This window comes from Electrophorus electricus, chromosome 6 (assembly GCF_013358815.1).
Source record: "Electrophorus electricus isolate fEleEle1 chromosome 6, fEleEle1.pri, whole genome shotgun sequence".
In the NCBI taxonomy this organism is placed as follows: Eukaryota; Metazoa; Chordata; class Actinopteri; order Gymnotiformes; family Gymnotidae; genus Electrophorus; species Electrophorus electricus.
Genome location: NC_049540.1, coordinates 8,891,959 through 8,915,433, shown reverse-complemented (window position 1 = coordinate 8,915,433; position 23,475 = coordinate 8,891,959). Strand labels below are relative to the sequence as shown.

At 42.8% G+C, this 23,475-nt stretch overlaps 1 protein-coding gene across 2 annotated transcripts in view; it reads left to right on the top strand.

Annotated features, from left to right (window-relative positions):
* The window catches only part of LOC113587152 (astrotactin-2), a 266,976-nt gene that overhangs the window by 1,057 nt on the left and 242,444 nt on the right, over positions 1 to 23,475 (top strand). The window lies entirely within an intron of this gene.

Here is a 23,475-nt window from a genome sequence, read left to right as displayed (position 1 = left end):
AATAAAAATGTATAAAATAAACATTTTATGTGTACATTGCACCCATTTCAAATTATGCAATGACAGTGTAGTTGTCTAGGTCAGACACTAGAACTTGTTTTAAAGGGCTGTATAGGGACGTAGGAGAAGGTGCAAGTTTTTCTCCAGTACACAGTCCCACGTAATTCTAACCATCTCCTATATAAGCATCTCCTTCTTTTTTTATCTGCTGTTTTTTTTTTGTTTTTTAGATGAAATGGCATAGTGTAAGTCAACCGTGCACATAAAAGCAAAAGCCATAAAATGCCCTTTCCTATTATCATGTCTTCGTCTCAGATGAGGTTACACAGGTCACAGCGCTCAAAGTCAAGAGATCAGGTTTGGATCAGCTCAGACTCAAATCCTAAGCAAAGTTTAAACAAGTTCTCCATCATGTGTTCAACTTCAAAGGTATATGTACAATAGAAAGTAATTAAATGACCTTTCGTGTTGAGTGTTATTGTATATTGCACAGTGGCACAATTAAAATCTCAGTTAAAAGAAGACCATTGACATAGGTAAATTCATTTGTTTAAAAACCACATTTCTTGTAAGTGTTGCTATGATTTATTAAATTGCAACGATTCTTTGATGTAAAAAGGCAGCGTTTAGTTTGTTTGAGATGATGTTCAGCTGTTGTGTACGCTTTCTTGCATTCTTGGTGTGTTAACATAGCATTATTATCAATGACAAACAAACAGGTGTAACTTAAATTGCAAGCTTGTACTGTAGACACCTAATAAACTATAAGCAGGTTTTTCTGTTATTACAGGGTATACAGTGTGCATGTATTGGCATTAATTACTGGTTTATTCCTCTGGTTTGATGGTATGGTGGTTCTTTCATAAATACGCATGGTGGCGTATTTTTGAAAATAAAATACTTTTTAACAATACATCCAAAAGCAATGAAGCTATGACATTTGTTTGGCTCGAAATATATAGCAAGCATTAGCAAAATTATCAAACTTCAAAATACAAAATTACATTAAATAAGTCTTCTTAAACAGTGTTACCTTGGGAGGGAAAAAAAGCCTTAGATGACAAACAGAGTTGTGGGGTTTTTATTTTTATGTATTTATTTTTGTCAGTAAAACAGAAAGAGGATGTCTCACGTCAGCAAGTCTGGTACTCACGCCTTGGCGTTTGTCTGAAAACTCCCTCCTCTGGCCTGTGGGATTAATTTGCTGTCTGGATTGACACCTTTTCACAACTCTGGAGAGAAAATACTAGAAGCATGTCAGGTCTTAGCAAGCATATTTCACTTTAATTTTTCTTTTCCTTTTTTTCTTTTCCCTGTCTGTATACCGCACTGTGGCATTGTGTTAAATCTCTCTCCTGGTTAATGAAATGGAGTCTGACCAGTTATTACACAAGTGTCCGATTGACAGTGCTGTAGCTTTGGACCACAGCAGTTGAGCCTGCGCAGGGTCTTCTGCACCCAGGTCTAGAGCCCCTGAGCCCCGATCCTAAATGTTTCTTGCACTGACACTTGGACCAGATTCCAGAACGGAATGACCTGAGAGTTAGATGATAGTCGAATCAGGTGTGCTACAGTGTAGAAGATATCTCCGGGTAGGTCCCCCAGGTGTCTCTCAGGACAGGGCCAAAGCATGTCGTTGCTTGAAAAAGTGTGGTACTAGAGAGGTAGGACAGTAGCCTATTAAATCTGATTAGAGTTTCAAGGCCTGGATTTAAGCTCAGATGTTCTATGCAGTTCTTCACTTAATGCAGTGTGATCTCAGTATAGCTGTTGGCAGTTAACAGTCACCGATTGTTTGGCCTGCCTTGTTCCTAGCACAGGAACTAGGCCTCAGTACATTTTTTTTCAGGTGTTTTTAAAAGTTGATTTTGAATTTAACAAAAATGATCATGCATTCATTTTCAGCAATGTTTTGATCAATCTCCACTGTCATGTTAAATCCATTTATATGCATGAGGATGGTCTGGCTCAAATGAAATCACAAAATCATATGCTGCATGAGCCTCTTAACGTGTGGAGCTGAACCTCTAGGTCCGTATCTCAACCAGAGTGCAAATTTAGGGAGTGGTCGGCACTGCCATTAGAGTTACTTTATGCAGCCGTATTGTAAATAGTCAGTGTCTCCATCAGAAAGGCTCTCATGTTAACTGCCTCGCTGGCTGCATGTGAAACTGCTGGCGGAGCTGAGCGAGGAGGCTGAGGCGAGGGCTCGCAAATCACTCACGTCCCTCTCGTTAACAGCTTTGGCCTCGTTTAGAGTGGCGGCCCCGCACCCTCCTGCTTGGGGCGTGCTGCTCTTTCAGGGTGGGCCTGTGCCAGACCTAGGCATGGACTCCGTCCCCAGGAACTGATGGGGATTAAGGGTGGACCTTCCTCGAGGCTGAGGGCTGCCTGCCCTTTGTGGAATCTGGCTGTGGAAAAGCCATTGCCTGTGGAAACCGCTGTCTGCTGGACAGGACTGAGGTTGTAGCCATAGAAAAGTCACCTGTCACTCAGGATTTCACCCTCTTGTTTGAAAAGCTCACTGAATATATATATATATATATATATATATATATATATATATATATATATATATATATATATATATATATATATATAAAACACATTTGCTTATTCTTTCCCTTCTGCAGCTTATAGTATACTACTAAACTTGGTTTATTTATGTGCGAACACGGTATTGAGCTGAGACACTATCTCCCATAGCACTGGTTTTATTTATCAATCACCTTAAAGGAAGCTCGGCAGATCAGCAGGTGTGGTGGAGAAATGGAAGCAGCCCACTGTGTGGCTCGGGCTTTGCCAGCGCGCGGCACACCCACAGTGAGCCGCTGTTTGTTTTCGCTGTGATTGCAGAGCCTTGCGAGGGTGTTTACAGTGCTGTCGAGTGGGCTGCACCACAAATGTCAGAAATCTCTGCGACGGGGCTCATGAGCGGTTCAGCCGGCGCACGCAGCTCTCTAGGACCGTGGGTCGGCCCCGGCCGTGTCGAGTCAAGTGGTCCTGTTCACATCTTATGGGTCAGGGTGAGGGGCCAGACAACAACAGCTGACCCCCAGCAGCGGAGAACGGCGATATGGAGAGGAGATGGGGGCTAAAATCTGCTGAACAAACACGCACGTGAAGAGACTGTGGACGCGTCGGGCTGGAGAGTGCAGGAGCGGGAGATTGAAATGTGGCCTGGTTCCAAATGTGCTTCACGCGGGGCGCAGGGAGTTCCTGCAGTGGCGTGTGCTTTAAGAGGGGATAGAGAACTTTGTGTTCCAGCACGGCATTCTCACGCACTTGATCGGGTGCACTGAATGTTCCGCGCGCTTCACGTGGAATGCAGCAGGAGACACTGTGATCTTTTACTTCTGGACATCAACCAGTTATTCATTCCCTTGGAACAATGCTAAATAAATTAGCCGGAGAAGAGTTCGGACATGTCCCTGCTGTTCACAGAGAACCCAGCAGAATGTGTTGGGTCTTAAATACTTGAGCTGACCCTGAACAACTGGGGTTATTTTTATGTTGCATTTTCAAATGTTTGCATGTCCACGCAGTGGGTTTTCTGTTGAGGTGTACCCTGAATTGTACATTTGGTTAACAGGCACAGTTGACGTATTCATATCCAAGAAGTCATGCTTGCCATGAATTTGTGTCACCCAGCTGGTTTTACTAATTAATTCTAGCTGCTGGCTTGAGCTAAGCTGCAAAGTCAGGTGGGTGGAACAAAATCCTGGAGAGGATTTTTTTTAATCTGCACCAGAACTATCCATCGCTACATTACAGAGCTGCTGATGTTGGCTCTGTTTAGGTCCCCTTTGCACTATTATAGGTTTCATTAATACAGTTCTCTTGAGACACTACAGTCAATTCTGAATCACCACTTATAAATAAAAGTTACATTTATGGTATTTAGCTGACACTTTTATCCAAAGTGACTTATAATTCTGACTGAAGACAACTTGAGCAACTAAGTTAGGCCCTTGTTCAGGAGACGAGCAGCGGCAACCTAGCAGTGGTGGTGATTGAACTGGCAACCTACTGAGTACTAATCATGTATCTTAAACACTGAGCTACCATTGCCCTAATAGTTGCTCTAATTGTTTAAAACTCACAATGAATTTTTGTACACCATTATAAAAGATGTGCTTAAAAATGTTGGGTTTTTGCATGCTTTAGTGTTTATACCACGACTATACTTATTACTCCAACCACAAAGGTTTGTGTTTTAGAAATCATATGGTTAGTAACTGAGAAAAGCAGTAAATCCCTGAGTGAGAGCGAAGCAGCACTTGAGCATTTACCACACAGTGTGCACTTAGTGCAAAATTTACATTTATAAAGCCAGCCAGACCTTCCTTAGACTTAGAGTTTCAATGCAAAGAGGGAGCGAGATAGAGAGACATTCCCGCCGTGAGTGGTGGAAAGTGGGGTATTTAGCTGACCTCTGCTTGAGCACCAGGCCCCAATCTGTAAAGCTTGGACATGATTTATTACCTCTGGAATGGAAGAACACTGAGGAAGAACACTGAGGAAGATGCAGTGGAGATAAGAGAATGAAATGGAAGCTTTCATGTGTTTACTCTTTATGTCTGCTTCGCCTTGTCGCTTAAGTACACATAGAGAGGTCATGCAAGGACAAGCTGTGATCTAATCCGCTCAGTACAGGTGACCGCCCCTGTGCTCACTTGGAAGGATTATGCAAGTCCTGCCTTGTGTTTTTCACATGCAGTGGAGGGAAGGTTTTAGAATGCTTTGGTTGAAATGCAATGCCATGGTGTACCACTTAACACAAGGAATCAATTTAAAGGCAGTCCATAAATCCTAAAACAGTGCAGAGCTTACCAGTCAGAGCTCACTGATGGATAAGACTGCCAGGGTGTTTGTTGCAGTAGCATGTGACTGTTCTTAAAGGCTCTTGCATGTTACAGAACTACATGATTCCTAAACTCTCCACCAGACTCCCAGACAATTCCCAAATATCCGTTGAACAGATATAGTTTATACCAATGGTGAAATCGTGTTGTTTGAAAAAGCCCTGACGTGTACAGTATAGCAGGATGCTTGTTAAGCAGGACAGTTGTACAGCAGGATGTTGGCTAAACAGGACGCTGGAACACCAGGATGCTGGGTAAGTAGGACACTGGTGCAGCAGGATGTTGGGTAAGCAGGACACTAGGATGGCAGGATTCTGGTTAAACAGGACACTGTTGCGGCACAGTGCTGGTGAAACAGGACCTTGGTTAGGCAGGACATTGGTATAGCAAGATGCTGGTTAAGCAGGAAAATTGGAAATGCCACAGTGACATCATTCATGTTTTCCATTGATTTGGATAACCTTTACAAAATGTCACACTAACTGAAGGAGATTTGTGGAGAAATTAGTTTTTCTTCAATAGTAGGGCAACTCGCAACCCTTGGAAGTGTAGGCAGAACCCGTTTTAAGAAGCTTTCTCTTATTATCAGCATGTGGATAAAGATGTAACTTCCCCAGCGTAAATATTTATATGAATCCTTCTCACTTTTGTATTGCGCTCATTTCCGTACTCGGCTACAGAGGCTGCCAGGCACCAGAGAACAGGCGGATAAAAAACGTATACAGATACGAGGCTTCTGAGCCTTTTTGTTTGGCTCTGCGTGTGAGTCACAGGGTGTGTGCGCGTGTGCGTGTGCAGGAAGGGCCGTAGGTCAGGAGAGGTCACGGGCAGCTTGTCTCCAGATTCAGCTTTTCAGTGTGAACGGGCATGCGGGGCGACATCAGCTTTCTGTTGACAACGGCGGCTGCATGAACGGAGCTTGGTGAGGTTCGTTCTGTGTTTGTCACTGTGGGGGGGGGAGATATCCAGCCTCACCTCTTTTTCTTATCAGTCCTTTTCATCATAGCTCACAATTGGCAGAAATCATCTCATTACTGATGTTGATTTTTAAATTAGGTGTGCCAGCTTTAGGTTTAGGTATTGATCGGAATTCATATAGCAGTGTGAAGAAATCAATAACTACTGTCCAAGTAATTTCTGTCTCTGTATGGTCTGTTTAACCTTGTTTGAAATTTGCTTACTACCTCCAGCACAGTGGTTCTTTAATTTTCACTTGTCCTCTCCCTCCTTTTGGTCCATTTTAACACATTATTGTTCAAACTGTATTCTTACATCTGTCCACCTCGAGTCGGCAGGAAACTCGAGTCGGCTCGAAGCAAAGCAAGACCTGAATGTGCGGAACCCCCCCCCCAGTTCCTTTGACATCAGTGCCCTTTCACTCCAAATATTACATCAAAGATAATGTTCCCCCATTCGCATTAATGGAGGGAAATATCCTTCCTTTATAGTCTACAGTGAGAATATTCCATTTTGCATAAGAAAGATTCTGCTGCTTGGGGTTTCTCCATGTAAGCAAGCCAGTTTGTAATCTGCTCATCCAGTAAGATTGTAAGTGAATTCCCAGCTGGATGGATTAAAGGAGTGAATGACTATAGTGTGTGACCTGCACAGACCAGTCCATACTCAAGGCTATGGCCGGAAGCCTTGTTACAGTGCACTGAGCAGGTTGCCTCTGCGTACCTGAACTGTTTGCCATTACGCTGATGCGATGATGGTCTTCGGTATATCTGTTTCACCACCTTGGGTTATAATAAAAAGTTATCATTCATTAGGCCTTTATCTCATTCTCGAAAGCACAATATACTAACTAACCAAATGGGTGAATGAAAGAATCAATATATGAATAAATAAAGCTAAGAAAATTCTTTGACGGTTTGTGCTGGAACAAATTACTCTGCCTTAAAAGATCTTGGCCAGACCTCTCTTTTCCAGTTTGAGGTGTCATCGTTCTAGTCACTAATTTGAATGCAGCATATTAAAGGGCTTTTAAATAAAAATAAACCTTTCCAAGGTGTCCGGGTACATCGGCAGCACAGCAGGCAGTAGTAAAGTTCCTGTCAGCACTGGTGGTAGTCCACCAAAACCTTGGAAAATGTGTGTCCAAATACCAGGAAATGTATACAAAACAGCCTGGGGGTTGTTTTCTGGGAGGAAATTGAATTTTAAATTACTGTTATTCACTGGTACTTGTGAAAAGAATGACAGGTAGCAGAGAAAGCAGAAAGAATGCCTTCCTCAGGGACCGCCGTGTTTCTTTCGCTCATTTGACAACTTTCATCTTTATAAAATATTTGAGTTAGGAAAGAGTACTTATGGAACGTTATCTCTTCATGCCTTCCCTGTAGCCTAATGAAGCTTTTCCACTTGCAAAGTTTCAAAATACAGAAAGGGCGTTTTATTGCTTGACAGTGGAAATTGCATCTCAGCAAATCACCTCAACAAACCAGTGTGGTGCTGAGCTTTATAAATGGATTTAATCAATGTCCAGGTAGTAGCTGCAAGGTTCTGGAATTCACTCACATACCTTTGATAAATTAAAAACAAAATTATTTGACAGCATATATGCCGGTCCCCGGATACAAGCGGAGAACTACTGGATGTTAGAAGCAAAAGTGCTGTGGAGAGCAGAACACAGTCCCATTTCTGCTCAACCCAGTGTGTAATACATTTATTTATACCATTTATTTTTTACAGACATTTAGGTATGTAAAGCCAGCTTAATTCACTGATTTTTATGTATTGTTACATATTCCTTGTAAAATATAACTTGATAATCAATGAAATATATAAAAAAAATGAAAATGTTGCCCTCACTAATTCACATTTGCTAGTGTGATGCCTTATCTGAATGTATTCTGCACCTACAGTCTTCCTCATCCAAACACCTGTGTGGGTTGGAAACAGGGGAATAAGTGGATTGTGCAGTCAGTCTGTGTGTGTGCGTGCAAGGCCAGGGTCACCAATAATTAAGACTGCATGGTTTGGGCTTTGCATCTGAGGAGGATGTGGATGGAGGAGTCTTTTGATGGCTTTTTCACATTCTTGGGTTCCTTCTTGGGTCTGATGCTTCTGACAGCGCGTCTCTGTTGGCGAGCGCTACGGCCAGGGCCTGCAGTATATCCCACTCTTAGCACACTGAGGCTTCATTATTCCACATATTTTAAAGGTCAACTTTCATTTTCTTAGGCCACGGACCACACACTCATTCTTCACGCTGAGGTTACTGGCCTGTGGTCGGCAAAAAAAAAAATCAAAATAAAACCAAAGGAAAAAAAAAAAACCAGGGTGTCTGAGCACTCACACTGTTAATCTTACAACCAGTGGCTGGAAGCGTACTATAAAATACCACTGACATTAGATCTTATTCCTGAATCTCCTGAGTAGCCATGGTGATGAAAACTGTTTGACTTAGGATGGTCCTATCTGTGTACCCAACAAGCAGGCTAACTCAGACCAGCTGTCCATGACACCATGCACTTTGGACCTAGAGAGACATTCCTGGTTTTAGGTGATGCAGGTGACTTTGATCGAAAAGGAAATGAAAATGAGAAAGGACAGATAACAAAACAGCACTGAATAAGAACGTGTGGAAAACGCTGTTAGATTCAAGCGATCTACAATGCACTGACTGAAGCGTGTATTCTAATTAAGGGGTTTAGCATGTATTCTAATTAATGGGGTTTAGCATGTATTCTAATTAATGGCCCTGTCGTGTTTGATCTGTTATACCAAGAGTGAAGGCTACTTTGTGTTATGGTTCAGACTTTTCTTGACCAATATGGACAGTTAAGTATTAGAATAGCTTACAGTATTACCACTGCTCCACGTGTAACCTGTAAAGCTGAGAATTATATTGGTGAAATCAACAGAATTAACACAACATTAATTAACATGAAAGGCAAAAATTGTGACTGATATCGATCTTAACCCGATTACAGATAAGTAAGGCCGCAATAAATTCATTTGAAGCATTCTGCTCTTTTCTGTTAGGTCCTGCATCTTTTGAGACGTAACCCTAATTCTTGTTTTGCAGAATGAAATATGTTTTCGCCCTCGACCTTCTTCCCTAATTATACCAGCAGATGTTTCCTAAGTCTGTACTAGACCTCCGCAGGCTCGGTGAGATATTATCTCTGACTCAGAAATGACACCTGCCCCTGTAAGAGGCTGCCTGCGTGCAAAGCCGACACTTCGTCATGTCCGCTGCCTGTCAAAGGCCGAGCTACGCCGTGGTGGAGATGATGAGAGGCGTCACTCCCTGCTGACAGCCAGCTGTTCTAAATGTGGACTAGGCATAACTCTGGGTCACTGTTGCACCACCAGCGCAGGTTAATGTTCCAAAGCGGCTAAGGTCTGAGCCCCCCCCCCCCCCCCCCCCACCCCCCCGTGATGTAACTGGATAATTATACATGGGTTATGCAATCAGCTCTGGCAATGGTGTGGCTTCTGCACTGGAGAATCGCCCTCAGTGATCTGTTTTAGCAAGCCTGCTCTCTGTGAAGTAGGGAGCTGTGGGAGAGGAAACAACTGATATCAGCAGCCTGTCTCTTTGTCTCATCGCTTGTGCTTTTTTTATCCTCGGAAAATTGAAACCAATGGTCCCTCCTCTTATCGTGACATCAGCAGAAAAAAAAGCAACACAAACCCCTTCTTTCTTGTACTCTCTCACTTTCTCGCTCTCTCTCCCTCTTTCTTTCTCGAATTCTCTCTCTCTCTCTCTCTCTCTCTCTTCCTGTCTTTATCTCTTGCTCACTTTGCCTGGATGAATCCAATTCTGACAAGTCAGCCTTCAGATAGATTTCTGCCGGGCATTGTTGCCGGGGGTTATTGTATAATGCACAGCTGCTGCGCTACACTGACTGTCTCTTTCTACACCGGTTCAGTCGATGCAACGGTGGTTTTATCTCCTCCTTCAATTTAGGCTCTAGGATTTTGGTAGCAGGCCGTTTTCTCTTCCTGTGCTGGAGATCACTGTCAAACGCAACAGCCCCAGGGCTTTGTGGATTCAAACATATCACTATCCGGCACTCAAGTCCCACAAGGCCTTCAGGACCCTGGCTGAGCTGTCCAGAAAAGCTAACTGCACATTTGAAGAAAGCCTGAGAAGATGCCCATAAAATGTTGTTTAATCAAAGTCCAGTGCAATAAATATATAGCTAAACATAAATAGGCATATGCTATAGTGAAACACAAAAAAGCCAGAGTGAGATGAACAACAGGGAGTGTTTGTAGCAGGATTTGCACAAACTTTATTTGTGCCTTAGATGGTCTGAGGACCTCTCGGGGACATATTAAGATGGCACTGATTTATAAAAGTGGCTCCGTTTAGTGCCTTGATTTATTCCTCAGGCTCCTACTTCCTCCTTCTATGTAACAAAGCCTCGTGTGGCTGCGGAGTAATGGATTAGCTCCGAAGCTACGGCCACAGCCCAAAGGGTGAAAGCAGCTTTTGACCTGTTGAGAAACAGCTTAGAGAGGAAGCTTAGGGAGTTCGTCTGTATGTATATTCTTACAGTTACACATTGCCATGAGCTCACGGATCTCCGTTATACGCGGATCTCTCACGAGCGTGGTTAAAAGCCTCCCTGTATTATTAGTGCAGATGTTGAAGTGAAACACATCTGTGAACTGAACCTTTTTTTTTTTGCCTTGCTCCTTTGTTTTCCTTGTAAACAGAGCATTATATTCTACCGTCAGCCATGGCTAAGCTCAGAGCATGGCTGTCTCCCAGTTCCCAATAAGATAGCTCATCATGTAGACTGCTGGCTTTGTGCACATATCCCTGTGCGATGTCTTCTCCATGCCTGCAGGTGGAGCTCCCGAGTCAGACCGCCACCCCAAAAGCGGGCTTTAATCTGCCGGGCGCCACTCGGACGGTGCCGCAGAGTGTCGTTTTTGTCCTCGGCGTGATCGTGAGAGATCGTGGCATGTGGGAAACGGTGGCGCTATGCTCGACAGCGTTGGGTGATTGGCTTTTAACAAGCAAGTCCCCTCTGTCGCAGTGGGCCTCTGTTCCAGATGAGGACGACTGATGACTGAACGCAGCAGGCACTGCAGAGACCGGAGAAGGGGGCTGTCTCACATGGTGGACTAATGACAGCAGGCCCCGTTAACACGCACTGGCCGTGCCTAGCCATTAGGCTTGTCGCCAGTCATGGTGCTTCTCCCTGTTCTGTGCTGAGTATACCAACGAATCTACGTCCCCACATCGCTTCAGGTCCTGAGACGCTTGGTCCAGCCCCTGGTTGCCTTGTGCTTCCCCTGATAGGTCACATAGGCCTTGATTAAAACCCTGGTGTTCATGTTACCAGAGCTTGGTAGAAGCCCCCATTAAACACTCCCAGAATCTCAAGCCTCTTACAATTTGTCCAAGTGGTGACAATATAGTCCTTTTTTTAAAGAGTGAGTGAGTACTGTATGTCACCGAATTGGTAGTGGGATCAAATAATTTGGAAAGTGAACCAGATCTGCTGGTTCTCTGTATGGTCTCTCGGCCCGTGTATCTGATTCAAAGGGTCTGGGAGAGTTGGGGCAGTGGGGATTATGGGAATCCCAGCCATCATAAATTGTATTTCTCTCCAGCAGAATTTAGCGATCTAGGCGTGCCATCATGATGCGCTTGACAAACCCCAAACTAAAAGAGTTGACATTCTCTGATTGGCCTGCTATTTTTATTCTGAGGAAGAGTCCAAGCCTCAGTCCCCTGGGGAGCTACTAAATAAAAAAAATAATAATAATAACGTTTATATTCAGCACAGCAATCAAGGGTGGTGGTGTTTGAAATCCTCTTGTGATGAAATGTGTGCTCCTTAGCCTCTTCTAGACCATGCCGGTCGGGGGAGGTGGAGGTTAAGGACGAGCTCACAGCAGTTAAATACAAGCAAAAAAAATGAATAAATGAATAAATTATTAAACAACAGATAAATAAATACATATGTAAGGCAGACTGTATGATTAGCTGTAGTTGTTTGTATTTGCTTTGTAGGAGGCATCCTACTTTCTTAAAAGAAATCATTAAGGCATGCGGTGCTGTAATGCACAACTAATGGTACCGACTTACAGAGCACAAATGAAAGATGCAGTTGTTTCTTTCTTTAGTCCCATTACCCATGATGTTGTTCCAAGGGTCTAATTTACATACATGTAACCCCACTCTGTTTCGTTGTAGGTCATTGTAGGTTGTTGTGGTTCTATCTTTGTGGGATCCAGTTCAGCCCGTTTCTGTCTGTGGCATCAAAGGCGTGAAGCAGTCTGGAAGCTTCCGGCTGTAGGAGTCAGGTTGACGGTGCCTCTGTCAGATGAAAGTGGGCTCTGTGTGTTCAGGGGCCTCTGTGTGTTCAGGTGCTGGATGTTGCCGCCACTCCACTGCTTTGGCGTGCCTGATATGAGCGGCACTTTGAAGGTGACCTCGGCGCCACGGCAACTTGCGTAGCTTTGGTAGCGCCGTGCACGATGCAGAGTGAAGGCTTAACCCGGGGTCGACGTTCGCCGACACTTCATTTCCCGCTCCCCTTCCGCGGGGGTCTGCCCTGGTGACACAGAGGTGAGTGTTTTATCTCCTGACCATTCGCCGAGATCAGAGGTTTCTTGATCCAGTCTTCAGGGATTTTTGTTTTCACTTTCAACTCCTCTTGCCACAAGTAAAGGAGGACCATAGTGCTCTCCACCCTGGCTAATGGCTGTTGGATGCTGGAGCAGAGTGGAGTGCATGCGAATGGCTGCCAAGCCCTGATGATTGCGTTAATGATCTCTGCCCACCCCCTTCTCAGGGCCAGTATAACCTAAAGAAAGGATCCATGTGGTTGATCTGTCAGTTGCCTCGTTTTTTTTCTTTCTTCCTTTTATGCTGTTGGAATTGACAGTGCAGGGGTGTTTCTTTTAGCATTGACTTGCTGGTTGTCTCGGAGCTAATGCTGTGTAAGGGTTTGGATAAGATTGGCCTTTTGCCTTTGAGCAGAAATGAGAATGCACAGAGTAAAGCTCCAAACAAAAAGGCAGCTAAGAGGCATGAAATTTAACTCGGCGCTCGACTCACTGACGCAACGAAGGCATACTTTGCCACCAGTGAACAGCGAGTGACTGGGGTCATGCATTTTATTGTGATTTTGATCACATACATGTTGGTTTCTGGTGTGTGTGTGTGTGTGTATTCACAAATATGTATTCTTGCAGTATGTGTAGATTTGGATCATATCCAGTATTGTGGTAATACAAGCCTAATATTATTCTGTAGGCTTTCACTGAAGGTGAAAGGGACCCTTTTTGAATGGTCTATAAAAAGGGACCTCCTTCAGTATGGTGAGAACAGTGTGGTTAACCCAACACCACCCTCACACACACACACACACACACACACACACCTACTTACACAAACACACATACACACACATGCTCACAAAACACACATCCCCTTGTAGCATTTCCTCCAGCCAGTCATCTAGTCATATCCTATTATCAGTCCAATGCACACACACCCACAGTCGCCTTTTATCTTTCCCACTGTCTCCGCTTACACACACACACACACACACACACACACCCACACACACGTGCATGCCGCACCCCTGTTCTACTGTACCTCGTCCTTCATCAGTATGCGTGGTAGACACTCCCTCTTCGAGGCAGCAGCGTTGAGTGTCAGGGAACCACTATTTTGTCTTGCACAGGCTTAGCTTTGATCCTACTGCAATTATCCCCCACATCGGTACTCCGGCGCGTGTAATGCGGGCCTTCAGGAGGCCAGGGGTGTGCGGGGCGGCCAAGACCCGTGTCGCGGCCGGCCACACTAACGCACTCCCCCGGATTTACTGCTGTTCTTAATTATTTGGTGGAGGTTAACAGCACAGGTGGGCTTGCGGGTTTACACACTCTCAAGCTCATGCATATTTAGCGCTCGTGTCCCCCTAAAAAGGCCCCCTTTGTCTCCGAGCCTGCCAGGACGTGGCTAATGAGGGACTCCGGTTTAAGAGAAATTCCTGATATATATCACTGATTTAAAGCTTCCGTTAAATGGAGCAGCTGAAACAGTGGATTATATTTTACCTTTGAGATAAACACTGTATATTCACTTAATAAGAAACACTGGAAGATGATTCACTAAAACGGGCAGTATGGCCTTTACTAACTTGGAAATATATATATATATATAATCAAATAAAATGCAAAGGTAAAAAATCCCACCATTTATAAGCAGAATGAGCTCATCTGCTATGGATTCCTGATGCATGCTTTGTTTAGTGAAGGGAGCAGAAAGGAACAAAACAGGACAGTTAAACAGTAATGTCTTTCTCTATACTGGCAACCACTGTTGGCGACGTTGGAGCTAATAATCACGCTCAAGTGACTTTGGATTATTGTACAAATCTGTGTCTTTGATGGTTCTGATGATTGCGTCTGCCTCTGTCCAGGTACGCATCACGGGGAGGCCTTGGTGAGAGGTTTGGACTTTCACTGTCTGCTGTGTCTGCTGTGATTTTTACCACATCTGTGTGGGTGTGAGCAGTGCTGAATGATCCGTATCATTGCATACAAGATGCAAATGTGAAAGTAGCATTGTACTTTGTTTCAAGGGATGATGAACAAACACACACACACGCTTGCACAACACGAACACCCCACTATACATGCGTGCACACAAACACACACATCAGGGATTTGTTTTTGCAGATGTGGAATCCTGGCATAAATCCTATCAAATGGTTTTGCTGAATCCTGTGACCTTTCACCTCGTTGCACTCTAACGACTGACTCTGGTGTTGAGCACTGAAACATTTGTGGATGCGGGCATACTGTAGCACTGTCATTCTGAAGAGGTTTGACTATATTTGTAATTCCTTTACTTTGTACTTCACAACCAGTTGCGGTCCTCAGCTTGCCCACACCAGCATCTAAAACCACACTGATTGGTTTAACAGAACCACACCTCCGTAGTTCATCAGAACACACCAATCGGTTCATCTGAAAAACAGCATCTAATTTCGGAAAAGCGAGTTTGGGAAAGGAAAGGGAAAGCTTTAGAGGTTTAGCTCATTTCAAAAGCAGTTAGAATAATCACCACAGCTTTGTTTTAGATCTTGACAGTAGACTCAGACAAAGCCCACTTAGATGCCTGAACCATGTTTCGCCTTCTGGAGTATTAAACCTTAAATGCAGCCTGACTCAGGCAAGAGTTTTCCTCAGGCAAGGGGGGAACTGGAAACAGGGGAATTCCCTTGCAGAATCTTCCTGTACACAAGATAGAATCATGAAAAGATTTATATGTTTGATATAAAATTCAATACATTTCCAATAATTTGCTGTTGATACTATTAAAAGCTTATTATTGGGGCCAACTGATCTATAATATAGAACTGGATAGCTGACGTAGTAACACACTATCAGGGAAAAGTTAGGCCTTCCAAAGTGACCAGTCCACCATACTGGTATGGCCAATCCACCATACTGGTATGGCCAACATTGATATATTTTTCTTATGGGGGGGATTGTCGATTCCTGAAATCTGTTGGAGCCACTCTTAAGGTTACAGCCCCAAGTTTCCCTATTACCACTGGGACAACCTTGGTCTTAACCATATAAATCTCTCTGTTTCTTCTTTCAGTCTCTTAGCTGTTTTTCTGAAAAATGTGTGATACGTATCAGACGATATTCAGGAGTGGAGTGAAAATGCAGCATATCAGCACACAGCAAAGATCTACACATATTTTACAAAATCTAATGCCAAACTAACCTGGAATTAACTAGCATCTACCTGAACTAAATCTCATCTGAATCCAAAAGAATAAAATGCTTTTTTCCTAAAAAAAAAAACCAAACAAAAAAACAAACAAACACAAGTACTTGCAATTTATTAATTTCACAACCTAGTATGCATGAAAGCTTAGTAACCTGAACACATAATATAAACCAAAATGCATCTACTTTAACTAGTTAATGAAGGTGATACTTTGTTATTGTTATAAGGAGGAGAGATGGGGGGGAGAATGAGGTAGCGGGAGAGAGACAGGGAGAGTGAGGTAGAGGGAGAGAGACAGGGAGAGTGAGGTAGAGGGAGAGAGACAGAGAGAGTGAGGTAGAGGGAGAGAGAGACGGAGAGTAAGGTAGAGGGAGAGAGAGACAGGGAGAGTGAGGTAGAGGGAGAGAGACAGAGTGAGGTAGAGGGAGAGAGAGACAGGGAGAGTGAGGTAGAGGGAGAGAGAGACAGGGAGAGTGAGGTAGAGGGAGAGAGACAGAGAGTGAGGTAGAGGGAGAGAGAGACAGGGAGAGTGAGGTAGAGGGAGAGAGAGACAGGGAGAGTGAGGTAGAGGGAGAGAGAGACAGGGAGAGTGAGGTAGAGGGAGAGAGACAGAGAGAGTGAGGTAGAGGGAGAGAGAGACAGGGAGAGTGAGGTAGAGGGAGAGAGAGACGGAGAGTGAGGTAGAGGGAGAGAGACAGGGAGAGTGAGGTAGAGGGAGAGAGACAGAGAGAGTGAGGTAGAGGGAGAGAGAGACAGGGAGAGTGAGGTAGAGGGAGAGAGACAGAGAGAGTGAGGTAGAGGGAGAGAGAGACAGGGAGAGAGAGACAGGGAGAGTGAGGTAGAGGGGGAGAGTGAGGTAGAGGGAGAGAGACAGAGAGAGTGAGGTAGAGGGAGAGAGACAGAGAGAGTGAGGTAGAGGGAGAGAGAGACAGAGAGTGAGGTAGAGGGAGAGAAACAGAGAGAGTGAGGTAGAGGGGGAGAGAGACAGAGAGAGTGAGGTAGAGAGGGAGAGAGACAGAGAGAGTGAGGTAGAGGAAGAGAGAGACAGAGAGAGTGAGGTAGAGGGAGAGAGAGACAGAGAGAGTGAGGTAGAGAGGGAGAGAGACAGAGAGAGTGAGGTAGAGGAAGAGAGAGACAGGGAGAGTGAGGTAGAGGGAGAGAGCATAAAAGGAAGAGTGGGCTAGAGAGAAAGACGGACAAAATCTGGGGGGAAAAAGTCATGTTGGGTTAGTTATTTGCTTTTAGCCACAAGCATTGTAGGCAGTGTATTCAGATCAAATTCCTTTTCTGCAGCTAAATGCACTTTTTGACAGCTGCCTTCTATAAACACATTTTTATTATGTTACCTTGTGTTACGTGAACTAAAAATAAGTGCTACTAAGCAATAAGACTGTAGCCAGCTGGTAGAATTAAGCGGGTCACTGATTAAATGATAATGACTTGCGATGTTTAACTATGGTGAGTGCAGGGATGATCCTGACTATACTCCACTATGAGGGATTTTTCCTTAAGTCCATGTTAAGGATCACAGAACACAGTTCTGTGGTAATATCTGCATATGAAGTCAAATGTGAATGTACAAAGGAGGTTCACACAGGCCGTCTGTTTAAGTATCAACATATTATATGACCATTTGCTGCCTTTAGCATTTTGTCTATTACTGGTAATGGTGCAGAACTGCACACTGCTTATAAAATTAATTAAACATACAATTAAATATACAGTGTAAACATAAATGTAATCTCATCTCTAACTTAAATATGAGATCTATACTTGGGTCAGTTGTGATCTTTCATGAAGCAAATTGTATTTATTTGTGTATGTTGACATGTTCAACGTGTTTTCTTTTCTTTTTTTTAAGAAAAGCCACTTTTAGGCTACTGATCGTTTGAGTCCATGGGAAATTACATAGATTTATAAACATCTCTGACATCATGGCTTTTAAGAAATAATATCAAGACCCTTTAAAAATATATAATTTTAGGCTATTGATTTTTGTGACAGCGATGATATGTTTGAAGGAAGGTAAGGGGAGATGGAGTTAGTTTTTCTAATCCCCTTTGTCAATACTGTGTGGACAAGAATTGTTAACAGAATGACAAACAGAGTTATGGAGGAAGCGAGGATTAAAGAGGATTTGAAATGGAGCCTCAATATTCTGGTCTAATGAATGAACAATCCTTTGGAGACCTCCAGTTAGTTCAGGATCGTTAATGCCGGAAGCCACTTTGAATAAAAGAACTTTATTTTCACTTTGCAGACTGTGTTTGTTTTTTGTAAAAGTAGAATTTATAGTGCTTTAGAACAGCATTCACTAGCTTCACTCCTGGAAGACTGCAGTATCGCAGTATTTAGCACTCACCTTATTCAGCTCTTGAAAGGCTTGGGAGAATTATTGATAAGGTGTGTTCAGGTATATTAAATCAGAAAGAACATTAAACTCTGAACTTCTGTATCCTTCCCGGACTAGAGTTCGACAGGTCCACTCTGTAAATTCAAAAAAGATTTCAATAAACAGCCTATTAAAACAATAAAAAAACAGCACATATAAATAATACGATTTCCTACCTGATGGGTCATAAAAGAAAATCCATTTGTACCAGTTCCAGCTTATTTATGGTCATTCGGTACCAAACCGCTTCTCCTGTGGTGATTTTCTGAAAGGCTTTGTGTTTGCAGACATAGAGTTTGAACTGAATTTGCTGTAATGTGTAATCATTTTTCAGTCTCTATTAAAAAAATAAATAAATAAAAAATCTCCATTTAAATCTCCAAGTGGAATGTGTCCAAACATTTTAAAACCTTTTAAATCATTTTTCCAAGCATTGAAAATCTCTGCCAATCACACTATTGGCACACGCACAAAAAAAAAATTAATGTTCTGCTATGAATATGTTTTGTCAAATTTGTCATCAAAGTCTAGTTTAACCAGAATGGTTTCTCCATTTTCTCTTGAGACATGTTCTCTGATGTTGCAGAGGGAAAAAGCAAGAAAAGCCTAACCCGGCCAAACAAACGCGGTAGCGGCTGCTACAGTGGTGAGGATGTAGGGGGACAGCTTCTGGGAGCGCGCCATAATTCCCTTGTGTTTACTTATGGGAAGCAGGGCATGCAAAGTAATTGTTTCCTGTGGATAATGTTTGCCCTGCTACCAGACAGTTCAAAAGAACTAACACTTTTTGGATTAGCCATCAGCTTGATTCCTCAGTTCCTTATTAAATATCCTCAAAACCTCATGGCAGTCTGCTCAGCAAGCATGAAGGGCTTTCTTATTAGTGATGAATCATCTTTAAAAATATTAAAGTATTGCACAGTTTACCCACAGATGGCAAAAATGCTAATATTCCGTTTAATTCTGTACCATCGTAGATGCTAAGCAGGAGGCTGACTGATAGGCTGCTGTTTCCTGCCTGTACCTGCTCATGTGTGGAGGAGAGAGGAAGACAGACTCCTTATTCTCAGAAGTAATCTGGTTGTGAGATACGGGATTTGATGGCCAGGTTCCGTGCGTGATTTGGGCCGCTCGCGCAGATCCTCCTGAATGTCTGAAAGTAAGAGGGAGGCAGGAAGGGGATTAGCAGAAGCCCTTTATTAAATATTTATAATGATATTGCTGTGGTCATCGCCACAGCTGACATGCTTCTTATCTCTGGGTGTTGGCAGGAAGGGGATTTAGGTGTCTTGTGGTTGATGAATCGTTTGGCTTGATTTCCTCTTCTGGGTCTCTTGCTTTTGCGAAGCTGCTTTGATCTGATTAAAGTCTGGGAGATCAGAGTGGTAGACGTGTATGAACTAGTGTAGGAATCTTTTCGCATTTTGCATCTTTGTTGCGTGAGTGACACGTGAGTTTCTAACACTGTTATTAAGGTGTTTATTTATTTAATTAATGCTTATATTATCATATTATATTTTATTTCCTATTACAGTGCCTTGTAATGTGTCAGGGTCGACATTAAATCTATGGGCTGCAGCTATGGCTAAAAAAGAAATACAGTACATTTAACATTTTCTTTTTTCCTGCCTACTAGGGCCCACTCTAGGGGCTGAGTGGACAGAGGCTCTTTTTCTTTCAGCCTACTGGGGCCCATTCTAAGGGATGAGTGGACAAAGGCTCTTCTCCATCCTGCCTATGTGCCACATACCTCTATCATTATGTCTCATCCATAAAAGCTTTTGAAAGTCTTTTGGCTTTTCATTCTGTGTTCTCTGCAGTTTTCCTCAGCTGGTATCCCAAGGGGTGGCCCTGGTTGGGCTCTCTGCCGCGTGCCTCTCATTCCCACTCGTCTTCGCTGTCGGCCATGAAAACATTGCCAGCAGAGTGCAGGCAGGACTGGTGGCCTGCTAGGTGCTACTTGTGGGGGGGGGGGCATCACGCCTGCCTCTTTGTACTGCCCCTTTGCCGCTTACAAGCCAGAGACACATGTAAATGTAATAGTGTTGACATTTTTGCTGGTTACTTTTGTTGTCTGTGATGTATATTTTGGTGGATGCAGTTTTCTTCTGTGGAAGGTTATTGCTAGGTTTCGTGTATTTTGGCATATTGGACAAGTAGCCGATTATGGCTCCCATCTGCTGTGTGTATGTGAAAAATGTGCCATTTCTGCCTTTAATGCACCTACAATAATATGAAAGTTATCTTTCATTCTCACACACACACACACACACACACACACACACACACGTGATCGTACACACGCACTTGCACACACCCACACCCACACACACACGCAATACTGACTCCTACAAACCTACATGGGCACATACCACAGTGACATAATAGACTTGCCTGGGGGATATGTGGTCAAGCGTTCATGTATTGATTTCTGTCATAAGGACACCAGAGATTTATAGCACACTGGATCAATGGCTGCACTGTGGATGGGTGCCTTGTGGGGGGAACACTTACAGCCCTTCACACTCCACTGAGCACCTCCATAGATTAGCTTTTTCTTTTAAAGGAAATGCACAGAGCAGTGGCATGCTTACTAATCTAAGGGCACTGCACATTTGCATAAACTCGATATGTGTAGGTTGAATTAAAGAAAATATGTGTTGTGTGAGTTAAGGAAATATGTGTAGAGTGGATCTAAATAAAAGTATATAATGTGAATTAAAGTAAATATGTGTAGCATGAATTGTGCCGGGTGAATTAAAGTAACATGAAATCTTGGTAATCATGGCTGTTTGAAGGCTTTTGTTTACAGTATAGCTGGACCGATGGTCTTGCATGGATGGCATGCAATATTTCTGTGAAAGCATGACTGTGTGTGCCTCTTTGTGTTTCTGTGTGTGTCTGTGGCTGTATATGTGGCATCTATATCCCTAATTTGTACAACAGCATTTCAAATAGGAATGTTTATATTTACCATCTTAACTGAACAGGGCTTGGTAATTGCCTACTGCTCAAGTCTATTTCTCTATTTCTCTCTCTCTCTCTCTCTCTCTCTCTCTCTCTCTCTCTCTCTCTCTCTAACCATTCCAAGTTCTCCTTGTGCTTTGGCAGGTTTTCTTCACAGCTGAACATTGCCGTGTATTCATTTTCCTTCTCTTGGCTAGCCTCACATCAAAGCAGTGATGACGAGGCACAGGCTCTCTGAAGCGTGCGCTGAGGTTTGTCACTGACGGAGGGGTGGGTTTCAGGATTGCAGGGTAGGACTGTAGATTCATCGTCTGTGACTATTTCTCCTATTTCAATTCTCAGTTTTCCACAAATGGGTTAACATTGAGTTTATTCACACACACTCTTTTCATCCCAGTTTAAGTGTCTAGACAGTAAAATAAATGAATAAATTAAAAAAAAAAAAAATTTATATATATATATATATATATATATATATATATATATATATATATATATATATATATATATATATATATATATATATATGGCACCACTGTTAAACTCTAATGGCAGTTGACTGACTGTACCGGACTCTTGAACCCTGTGTACATTGTGTAAACCTTCACTGACCTTTTTCATGAATGGCCCAGTTTTGTCCAAAGGGCAGCATAAGATGATATGAGTTCATATGTTTCCAAAATATCCTGACATTTACCTGTTTTAAAACAGATAATTTATTAAATGTCACAGTAAAGGTGACATAAAATAGGAAAACAAGTTCCCATCAGTTATTTGTCTACTGAATACATATAACTGAATGAAAAATTACTTTGTTCCTAGTAGGTGTTCCTAATAAACTGGCAACTGTGCTAACTGTATACAGACAGTTTCTATAACTATATATCTTCAGTTTATATAACTCAGTTCTTTCTGTAACTGCATACCGACAGTTTCTATAACTCAGTGCTGTCTCTAACTGTATATTGACAGTATCTTTAATTCTGTGCTGAAGGTTTAATGCATGTAAAACATAATAAATTAGTCTGTCTCAAAATTATAATTAACAAATGTGTCCTGTGCATTGCCCAGTGTATGTCATGAGAATATGCGTAACCAACTTTTATAAAGTTCCTTTATAACAGATTGCTAAAACAGCCTGCTTGTCAGAGTTTTACCATTTCACTAACCAATTTAAGGTTTAACTTAGTAAATGTGCTCAGCAGATTGGACACTTTCCAAGGAATTACAGGGAATTCGTTTACTCTAGTTAATAAGTACTTAAGCATTTATTTTACGTAATGCTATCTACAAAGCTAAGCTTTATGTGAGTTCAAGGTAACAAAGGATTTATTGGCATAATAGAAACCAATTAATTACACATTACAATTGGTTTGATATTGTTATGAGAAAATACACGTTACTGTACATAACAGAGATGGTTAGAAACAGAGAGCGGAGAGAGTAAGCTCAAGGCAGAGATTTATCAAAATGTAACTCCTTCCTTCAGTCTTAACTTGTCCAAGAACAGGGTTTTCCCTAATATACTGGCATCATCCCAACATAAGACAACAGCCACAGGAAATCACACCTGGTGTTACATTGATTTACAGTCCGAAATAACTGTTGACCATTTGTGATGGACTAGCGCCAAAGTAACCATTGTAAAGTGACTGCCCTTATCTCTGTGAGATGTGCCCAGACGTGGGTAGATGACAATAAGACTTCACAGACCAGAGTTTGGCCTACAATCTAACTATATTAACAGTTACTTTATCTCAGTACTGTATCTATCTGTGATTTCTTTATTCCATGCTAACACATAGCTACAGTTTCTCTCATGCACATGCAGTTTGTGTTTGCTGTTTTCTACCTCTTCATCGGTGGATAGTTTTTCACCACAGGACTTGTCCTGGCTGGATATCTGTGGGTGGCAGACTACCTTTAACCCGGCCATGACACAGACTTGGAAAAGCTCCAGCATCACTGCTGTTCCAGGTACATTAATACCAGCATATTGCACATAACCGTGTCGCTATATGTCAGTGCCACTGCTGTGTTGAGAACAGTCTGTCATCCAAACAATATCCAGTCTGCAGTGCTTCGGTGGTCAGAAACTGACCAGTGAAAAACAGCACAGAGGGTGCATTGCAGCACATGGGCTGTACTGTAATTACCCAGCCTTAAAAAGAACCAATGAAATGGTTTTGGCTACTAAAGTAACCAGTAAAGGTAAGGTGCAAGGTGTTTCTATGTGTGAAGATTAAGCACTGAGTGTGTAAGGAGAACAGATGAGTAAAAAGGCAGCCATGCCTTTGAGTAGAGGTGGGCAGGCAGGTGTTAGACTCACCGAGTTAAACATGTCAAGGCGTGGCACTATAATGTCATGAATATGCATGAATATGTAGAAATTACCCAGTCAGCAGCAGGGCAAAAGGGCTCATTAAGGAAACGGATAAAACGAGGCTGGCACAGATGAACAAAGGATCTATATTTAGGAAGCTGGCAAGATAAACAGCAACGTTTCTGTATACAATCTC